Source organism: Somniosus microcephalus, chromosome 4 (genome assembly GCF_052327205.1).
Source record: "Somniosus microcephalus isolate GS21.2 chromosome 4, FLI_Smic_1.0, whole genome shotgun sequence".
In the NCBI taxonomy this organism is placed as follows: Eukaryota; Metazoa; Chordata; class Chondrichthyes; order Squaliformes; family Somniosidae; genus Somniosus; species Somniosus microcephalus.
The window spans coordinates 164,166,720-164,177,491 of NC_140990.1; positions in this window are offsets into that span (position 1 = coordinate 164,166,720).

Here is a 10,772-nt window from a genome sequence, read left to right on the forward strand (position 1 = left end):
AATCTTGGCCTCAACACCACTTTTCCGCTCTCTCCCCACACCCCTTGACTCCCCTGCAGTTCAAATGTCTGTCAATCTCAGCCTTGAACATATTCAATGACTCCGCCTCCACAGCTCTCTGGGGTAGAGAATTCCAAAGATTCACAACCCTCTGAGAGAAGAAATTCCTCCTCATCTTCGTCTGAAATGGGCAACCCCTTAATCTTAAACCCACAACCTTCTGACTCAGAGGCAAGAGTGCTACCACTGAGCCATGGCTAACATACTAATGTAGCACTTCTGAACTGCACAACCATATTGTACAAAGCAGATGTCAACAGTGGGGTTGGATCTTGAAAGAACAGCTCTGAATTCCACTTTTGTTTCTTCACTTGAAGGTGCATGGCTATTATATGCACCAGTAGGTCCTTTCAATTCTCACATGTCAGTCCTGCTTTCATAAGTACAGCTTTTTTCCCAAGTGGACTCGAGGAACTGTTAGGAAATGACAGCAACAGAGGTTCTCCACCCCCCCCCCCCGTTATCCTCAGAGAATAATTGAAGGTGAAGTATTTTTGCAATAAATAAACTTTGTCTGAAAGGAGTTATTTCCTTTATCCTTTTAATGCGCAGTATAACCATTTACGTTTCTTTGGTGCTCCTTAGGTAGCAGCATCTCAGATCGCTTTGCAAAATGAAGGAGCCAAATAGGAGAGGAAAAGCGTGACGGAAACAAAGAGGTGGGGTGGGGGGTCAAAGAGAAAAGCTCTGAAATTACAAAATGGCATAACAGCAATCATCTGGCATTGCTCTCTTGCCTATTTTGGCAGAGACATTGGGGGGAATTTTAACATGGAGGAGCACATGGGTTTGGGAGCGGGTGGGGGAGGGGGTTAAAACCGAGGAAATTGACAGCGGGTCGGGAAGCCGGCTTCAACTCACCGATTCCGCATTTCACGCCAGCGCATTCGGCTGCATGCACGCAACCCCCTCGGGAGAGACGGGTTGACAGTTAACAATAACATATTTACATAGACATCTCACTTTAATGTCAAGTCCATGGGTTTCCCGGGCTTTCTGAAACCCGCCAGTGAAAGCAAGGCGAGAACATGGCGTAACTGAGGGTGTCAATACATCTCATGGAAATATGGCAATAAATACTCAGTACTCACAGTTGCTTTCTTACCTGCTAGTGGGAAAGGGTGTTCACAGTACTTTTGCTGAGAGTTTACTTTCTACACTTTGGAGATTTGTTCTCTCACATCAGGATGGGTTGAAGGGACAATTACTAGTCCTAGCCCCTTTCAGAGCTACCCCGGATCAGGCGTATTCCTCAGACGTTCACTTTCAACTAAAGTTTGAGGTAGCCGAATCCTAAAGATGCTTAATTGGGTCTAAAGGTCCGGACTATCTCTCCCTAAAGGAAAGGAACAACCTGAAAATGTTATCATCCTCCAGATAGCACTTTTAATAAGTTTAGCTAGACTGTAACGTTCTGGATATTATGATGGTCTGGAAAACTCCCCCAGAATTCTGCAACTCCTCACCAAAGAGTGTACTGAAATTGAGTTTGCGAGTTTGATACAGAAGTCTTATGTGAGACAATTCTAAAAATATATAGATTTATTAAAGAACCGACATGTAATTTACAGTTGGTGAATCAATCGCAACATTAACAGTTCCAAAAAGAGAAAGCTTACAATTCTATTATCAGAGATCCTTACTCTCAAATCTTAACTTTGATACAGTTTTACAGTTCAAAGTTTTCCACAGGATATCCACCAAAATCAAATACAGTACTGTGGCGACACGCCACTACTGGACATAATCCGCTCACGACGGCACGGACAGTTTAAGCAGACGCCCCCAGCCGGGGGCCCTTTCCTCCAGCAACTTGTTTCCCGCAGGGACAGGCTGCCGGGAGCACTTCCTGTCTGGGGAGTATTTAAGTGGTTGCGCGGGCTTTTCCAGTTTCTCTTTGCCATGAGGTTGATTAAAGCAGTTGTGTTTCACTAACTCTGGTCTCAACTCCCACGTTTGCCGCGGTATCTCAACACTGGTGACCCCGACGCTCAGGACGAATCCTAAGCTAGCATGGCGGATACAAACGCAGTCACGGTTAAACTACCGGACTTTTGGGAGAACCTGGCCGAAGCCTGGTTTGTTCAAGCCGAGTCCAGATTCCGGCTGAAACACATTACAGTCGACGCCACGAAGTACGACTACGTCGTCGCCTCTCTCACCTACGCCACAGTCCCCAAGGTTTGGGCAGCGCTGCAGGAGCCACCAGCGGAAGGCAAGTACGAACATCTGAAGGCTGCGCTCCTTAAAAAATTTCAAACATCCTCTTACCAGCGCAACTGCCAACTCCTCGACCTCCCCGGCCTTGGTGACGCTTCACCATCGGATCTGCTTTCCCACATGCTGTCCCTCTCAGACGACAAAAACACCGGCGCCGTCTTTCGCACGCTTTTCATTCGGCAGCTCCCCGCCAGCATCCGCCCGCTCATTGTGGAATCTGGCTCTACGGACCTGAATGAGATAGCCGAAAAGGCCGACCGGCTGCTCTCTGCGCAGTCCGCCCGCGACGTCGCGCCCGACTTCACGGCAACGACCACGCGGTCTTCTCGGCCCACTAGGCCCGACCGCCCTACCACTCCGGGTCACTGCTACTACCACACCCGTTTTGGCACTAGGGCCCAACGCTGCACGCCACCGTGCACTTTCAAACCCCCCCCGCACCGGCCCCCACGATGGCCGCGGGGCAAAAGGGGCCTCTACTGTACGTCACCGACGACAGCACCAACCGCCGATTTCTGTGCGACACAGGGGCCCAGCACAGCATCACCCCCGCCTCCGCCCTCGAAATCCAACGCGGCGCACGGGGTATCATGCTGGCAGCAGCCAATGGCTCTGACATCCGCACATATGGCACCCGCATGGTCACGCTCGACCTCGCAGGCCGCCGCTACCGCTGGGAGTTCCTCACAGTCAGGGTCCTCTGCCCACTCATTGGCGCCGACTTCCTACGCGCCCACGGCCGCCTTGTCGACATTCCGAGGCACCGCCTCGTCGACATCAACACTATGGCCCCCATCCCTGGCGCATTTACCCCGGCCCGTTCGGCCGGCCTGACGACCTACTGCCTCGCCAGAGCCACGACGACTACTCGGCACTTCTAGCCGAGTTTCTCGCCCTCACTAACCCGACCTTTTCGGCCAAAGCCGCCAAACACGGTGTGGAGCACTATATCCCCACCACCGGCCCCCCGGTTTCTGCCCACGCCCGCAGACTCAACCCGGCCAAGCTGGAAATCGCGCGGGCCGAGTTCACCACCATGGAACAACTCGGCATCATCTGCCGCTCCAGCAGCCCTTGGGCCTCGCCCCTCCACATCGCCCCCAAGCCCGGCGGAGGCTGGCGCCCTTGCAGGGACTACCGCCGCCTCAACGACGCCACCACCCCCGACCGATACCCGGTGCCGCACATCCAGGACTTCTCGGCCCGACTGGCCGGATGAACCGTCTTTTCCAAGGTCGACCTGGTGCGCGGTTACCACCAAGTCCCCGTACACCCCGTGGACATCCCCAAAACGGCCGTCATCACCCCATTCGGCCTGTTCGAGTTCCTGAGGATGCCCTTCGGCCTCAAGAATGCAGCACAGGCTTTCCAGCGCCTTATGGACTCAGCCCTCTGGGACCTGAACTTCCTATTCGTCTATCTAGACGACATTCTCGTGGCCAGCTCCTCCCAACAGGAACACCTCGAATACATTTGCATCCTGTTCGGGCGCCTAGCCCAACACGGGCTCATCCTCAGCCCGGCAAAGTGCCAATTCGGCCTAACCGAGATCGATTTTCTCGGTCACCACATCACCCCTGCTGGGGCCGTCCCCCTGCCCAACAAGCTGCAGGCCGTCCAGCAATTCCCCCGCCCCAAAACCATCAAGGGCCTCCAGGAGTTCCTCGGGATGGTGAACTTCTACAACAGGTTCATCCCCAGCGCTGCAGCCCTCATGAAGCCCCTATACGACTCCCTCCGAGGTAAATCCGGCAAGATGGCCGTAGCCTGGACCGCTGACACGTCAGCCGCCTTCGACGCCACCAAAAACGCGCTCGCCGACGCCACCCTGCTCGCGCACCCGAGGGCCGATGCCCGGGTCGCGCTTACCACCGATGCCTCCGACCACGCGGTCGGAGCCATGTTCGAGCAGTGGGTCAATGGCGCGTGGCAGCCACTGGCCTTCTACAGCCTCCAAATGCGCCCCCCGGAGGTCAAATACTCTACTTTCGACCGCGAGCTTCTCGCGCTCCACCTGTCGGTCCGCCATTTCAGGTTCCTCCTGGAGGGCCGCCCCTTCACCGCGTATGTGGACCACAAGCCGCTCACATATGCGATGGCCAAGCATACCGAACCCTGGTCCGCTAGGCAGCAACGCCAGCTCGCGGCCGTGTCCGAGATTACTACGAACATCCAGCACGTCTCCGGTAGAGACAACGTTGTCATCGACTGCCTTTCCCATCCCGCCATCTGCGCGAATCACCCCGCAGTCGACTACGCGCAACTAGCAGTGGCCCAGCTCACGGACCCAGACCTCCTCTCGGCGGCTACCAGCCTGCCAGGGCTACGCCTAGCCAAGGTCGCGCACGGGCCCGAAGCCACGGCAGTCACTTGCGATGTCTCACTCGGCCAACCCAGGCCGGTCGTCCCTGCAAACTGGCGCCACCGCATCTTCGACGCGCTACACGTGCTCTCCCAACCGGGTGACCGCACATCCGTCAAACTCCTCTCCCAGCGTTTCGTCTGGCGCGGCCTCAGCAAAGATGTTCGGACTTGGGCCACCTCCTGCCTCGACTGCCAACGGGCTAAGGTACAGCTACACACAAAAGCACCCCGGGAGACTTCGAGGTACCCAGCCGTCGCTTCGACCACGTACACGTCGACATCGTCGGTCCTCTGCCGCCATCGCAAGGCCAAACGTATCTCCTCACGATGGTCGACCGCTACACACGCTGGCCTGAGGCAGTGCCGCTGCCCTCCACCACCACAGCCGACATCGCCAGGGTGTTCATTAACACCTGGGTCGCAAGGTTCGGCGTACCAGCCGACATAACCTCCGACAGAGGCGCCCAGTTCACCTCCGAACTCTGGACGGCCACAGCACGCAACCTCGGGGTGACGCTCCACCGAACCACGGCGTACCACCCGCAGGCCAATGGGCTGTGTGAACGCTTCCACAGGTCACTCAAGGCCTCACTCCGTGCCGGCCTGCAGGACAGTACCTGGACTGACCGCCTACCGTGGGTGCGACTAGGCTTACGCACCGCGCTCAAGGAAGACCTCCAGTCCTCGGCAGTGGAGCTAGTCTACGGACAACCGCTGCGCGTCCCAGGCGAATTGCTTCCGGAGGCTACCATGCCTTGGTCGGCCGAACAGCAGCGGCTCAACTCTTTCTCTTCCGCTCAACAGTTCGCCCCACTTCCGGTCAACCGACACGGCGAACTCGCACCTCACGTCCCGCCAAACTTACAGCAGGCACGCTTCGTCTTCGTGCGACACGACGCGCACCGCGGACCCCTGCGACCCCCGTACGACGGACCGTACGAGGTACTACAAACCGGGGACAAGGTCTTCAAGCTGCGACTCGGCGAGAGGGTCGACACAATCTCCATCGACCGGCTCAAACCAGCACACACAGAACCAGGGGAACAGGTCCCCGTGGCCCGACCTCCAACTGGAGGCCGTCCCGCCAGCAAGCCAGCACAGCCGGCGGCGAACCGCCCGGCCCCACCAACTAGACCGGCGACCACTCAGAGCCGCTCTGGCAGAACCATTAGACCACCGTCATGACTCGTCCACTCCTCCTAAGCGGATTCTGGGGGGAGCTCTGTGGCGACACGCCACTACTGGACATAATCCGCTCACGGCGGCACGGACAGTTTAAGCAGACGCCCCCAGCCGGGGGCCCTTTCCTCCAGCAACTTGTTTCCCGCAGGGACAGGCTGCCGGGAGCACTTCCTGTCTGGGGAGTATTTAAGTGGTTGCGCGGGCTTTTCCAGTTTCTCTTTGCCATGAGGTTGATTAAAGCAGTTGTGTTTCACTAACTCTGGTCTCGACTCCCACGTTTGCGGCGGTATCTCAACAGTACCTTTGATCCCCGAGGTACAAAGAGTTGGAGACTTACAGAGCCGCCTCTGAAGCCGAGAATCGCTTTGCCCCTTTACAGCGAGCACCAACACCAGCAGCCTGCTGGTCACAGACCTGTTTGCTGCACAGGAGAGAGGGCACCAGCAGAGAGGTGACTAGCAGTGAGGGCAGCAGCAAAGAGGTGCAGCTCGTAGGAGGCACTGCCCACGAAACAGGGTCTACAGGCAGAGGCTCAGTTTCCTTGACGTGTCCGAACAACAGTGTCTTTGGAGGCCCAGGTTGTCACAACAGGTGGTGGCAGACATCTGCAACCTCCTATAAGAAGGCTAGAAGAGGAGGAGGAAGACAAGGAGGTGGAAGATGATGATGGCAATGCAACCCAAGCTGCTCATGCTGCTGCCACAGATGCCCTTATTAATGCAAAGTTCACTTAGATTGCGCCAGTAGGCCCATGTCACAAGCACATGCAATGGCCATTCTTCCCGGCCCCCATCCCACCACCCCCAATGCCACTGACACAAAGCAGTCCTGCAAACAACCAACTATCCATTGCACATCCCCCCTTAGTCCCCAGTATTTCATGTCTTCCCATTCATCATCAAACAAGTTAAAAAGTAACTTGCCACCCACCACCCAAGAATGGACAAGGCAAGAAAGTGGTACAAAAGAATAATATTTATGTGACCTAATTAAAGAACAGAAACTTAACAACACAAAATTTTCTCAGTGCAACTATAAAGCCTTACTTGTCATTTTCCTACAACTCCGACATGGTGCAACCCCTGTGGCTTGAGCAGAGGAGGAGGCAGGCTACTCAGATCCCTGCTCTGACTGCTGAGATGCTCTTGGCTGATGTCCTCTGGGTTTTGGAGCCTATGAGAAACATAGAAGATAGGAGCAGGAGTAGGCCATTTGGCCCCTCGAGCCTGCTCCGCCATTCAATGAGATCATGGCTGATCATCCAAATTCAGTACCCTGTCCCTGCTTTCTCCCCATATCCCTTGACCCCTTTAGCCTTAAGAAATATATCTAAATCCTTCTTGAATATATTTAATGAATTGGCCTCAACTGCCTTCTGTGGTAGAGAATTCCACAGGTTCACCACTCTCTGGGTGAAGAAATTCCTCCTCATCTCTGTCCGAAATGGCTTACCCCTTATCTTTAGACTGTGACCCCTGGTTCTGGACTTGCCCGCCATCGGGAACATCCTTCCTGCATCTAGTCTGTCTAGTCCTGTTAGGACCCCGCCAAAGACTGCTCCATCTGCACCTGTGCAGGGGCAGACTTGGCCATCGAGAGACGAGACAGCATGTGGGCTACTTACTGAGTGGGGGTTGGAAACGGGTGAGAACTGGAAGCACTTTGGGTGGAGTCCCCACTTCCAAGCCCCCTTTTGCCATCATCCCTCACATGGCCAAGCCGCATTTCACTGCTACCACTGGTGCTGGAGAGCACTTTGGTGCAGATCATTGGGCCGCTGTAAAGCCCAGGCTATATCTGTCATTCTAGTTAAGGTGGCAGACATGTTGGCATCTAAAGTCTGCACAGCCATGGCCAAGACATGCATGGACTCAGGTGATTGGAGCGTTTGATGTTACATGGCACTGGCCACTCTATCCACAGAAGAAGACATCATCTCAAACGCCTGTGACACCAACCTACTCATGAGGTGGACTATTCCATTCTCTCTGCAACCATGGTGAGTGTGCTTGGAAGGCCTGTCAGTGCATCGCACATTATCTGTTGCTGCCCAGTGATTCTACTTTCATCCACGGCCCCCGGCTTGGAGTGGGCTGTGCCCTCCAATGTGGACCCTCCCCGCCACCACGATCTGCTCTTGCTCATTTGTGAAGTGTGAGTCACCAGGTGAAAACCCAACTGTCTGCCTGCAAGATCCCACCGAAGTGTGAGTATCTGGTGCCTGGTCTGCATGAGTCATGTGACAGTGCACCCTCAGAAGGATTCAGCTCCTCTGAGGAATTGTCATTCGCAACCTCCAGCAACTCCTGCTGCACGTGTGAAGGCCCTGTTGGAGATAAAAAGATATGAATGTGTACTGGCAAGGTAAGAATGTTGCAAGTTATCATTATGAAGATGATCATATTGTACTCGCTGCTGAAATGAAGCCAACATGACTGAGTGCTGAATAACATGTGGGTGTCTGATATTTAATTGTGTCACCAGGTAGCTGGGAACTCCCCGACTCCCCATCTCTGATGGCCAAGCACGCCAAAACTCCACTGATTTCCAGTGCCTCCTCCACCGCAGTTGTTAGTTGTGAAATGGCTAGAAGGCCACCTCAGATCCTCTCACTATCCCTGGTGTTCTGTGCTTTCTTCTCCTCTAACGAGGGAAAGAATGAGTTTGTGTAATGGCATGTGTTCACCCAATAGATGCAGTGCATTTGGTGAGGGTGACTACCAGGGAGAGGCATGGAACTGCACATGGATCAGAGTGAGTGGCAGTGGTGGATGGATAGATGGGGATGTGAGAAAGTGCATAGACAGAGAAGGATGGGGGCGCTTGCAAGGAAAGTGGGTGTGAGTGAAAAGGCAGAGTGAGGGGTTAGGGTGATGCGCAAAGCAGGATGTAGGTAAATGTGCAACTGTACTCACCTTTCCTGGCCTGGTTAGGTCATTAAACCACTTCCAGCACTGCAGCCAAGAACGCCACACTGAGCTCCTGCTGCGGACCTGGGCAACCTCCAACCTTCTTTGCTTCTGCTGCAGGTTTCTTCCCATTGCTGGGGATAAATATGTCCCTCCGTCTCCTCAAAGCCCCCAGCAGCACATCAAGGGAGGTATCAGTCAACCGGGGTGCAGCCTTTGAACGTCTCAAATATATTCAGGAACTTCCTCTTCTCGTCTTCCCAACTCCAACTCCTTCAAATTGCATCTTTGAATTGGCCCTTTAAATACTGGAGTTGAGATCGCATCAGGCAGGTCCTTATCACGCCCACTGCTGCAGATTGGATAGGAAACCGGAAGTAAAATGATAATAAGCTGGCTGAGTTAAAAAGCCACTGAGAGACATGCTGAATACTTCCAGGTTTCCCACACAGTATCGAAGCCCCTGCTCCCAGCAGGTCTCCCAATTAATATCTGTTCCATTAACTCATTTATTTTAAAATGGTTAGCTAGTGCCACAGTACGATAGCCGAGAGGAGAGTTTCTGTTGAATGAGTTAAGTGTCCGTGCGTTACTGTCCCACGGTGTATTTTCAGGGTTTTAAAGGAGACATTTAAAAGCAGCGTGGGAGGAGAAAGGCAGAGGATTTAGGAAGGAAGTTCCAGAGGATAGGGACATTGGCCTGGATATTAACAGGGGTGGGTTACGTAGGTGGGGGATTGGGGGGGGCGGAGTTTCGGACGGGAATTTCCCCGTTTAAACTCCACAGCATGCGTCTTTTGTCCTTGACAGGTTCCCCGCCCGGAAGTCAGCCAGATTGATAGGCTTGGCATCCAGTCGGGCAGGGAGGACTCCGGAGTAGGCCACAGGAGCAGGTAGGTCTGATCCCTGACCCTCGGTGGTCTTTTTATGGGGGTGTGGATCTGCTGTGGGGGGGAACTTGGGGAGCCGGGGGGAAGCACTCCTGCTCCTCCTGGCCCACAAGCAGTGCTGTGAAGCCACTTAACTTCTCCCCAAAGCTGTCCTCGCCTCCCTTCAGCTGCCGGGTTTCCTGAGGCCTGGGAAACCTGTAAAGCAGGTTCAATCAGAGGCTGCTAGCCTCATTATAATATTTAAAGTGCCAACCCGCCTCCTGGGAGCTGGTTGGCTGCCCCCCCCACCCCGCTGGAAACCCGGAAGCGGGCAGGTTGGGCAGGCTTTGAGATTTTTAAAATTTTAACATCTGACCTGACCCCAATCCACCTGCTCTTGGGGGTTAAAATTCACCCCGTAGTGACTGAGGAGCAGGGGGAGTGGGGACGGAGTATTCAATGTTACAGCAGGGGAAGCTGGACGCTCCAGTATATGGCTGCACTGTGGGAGAGACTGTGATTAAAGTGGTTGAGGGCAATATTCCTTTAATCTACAGAACGTACAAATAGCATAACATCTGTAGAAATTGCGGAGAAGGTTGTGAAAACCCTACTATATTGTGCCCTCTCTGGTACTTTGGCCTCTTTTCATTGCTTGGTCAGCATGCAGCTGCATTTTACTGTGTCTCCCTACAAGTCGTGCAAAGGTCAAATATTACGACAGAATCATGGCCAAACAAAGTACAGAACTGGATAAAACTTTGCGAAAATGAGGTGCTCTGACCAGCTTGAACATTACTGAGGACAACTGAGCCTGTTGGGTGTGTCTGATATGTAGTGTATGTACCTTGAAGAAGGAACTATATTCTGCAGCCCCTGTAAACTGCAGTACCAGTAGTGACCACCCCTGTATATAAGCCTGTGTAGTAACTTTGTACAGTAGTTCCAGTTTTGTCTCCATTCAGTAAACACCTGTTATAACCAACTTCTGCAGTCCGTGTCTCAATTACACACGGACATTACATTGGCGACGAACAGATCCGAACTTACCTACAGTTCTGCACCACCTCACGGGGATCCATCCCTGCAGCAAAGTTATTAGAGGTCGAAGCCAGAAGGAAGAAATCCAAAAAGAAAAAAAAACAAACAGAAGAAACGGGCGTCGACC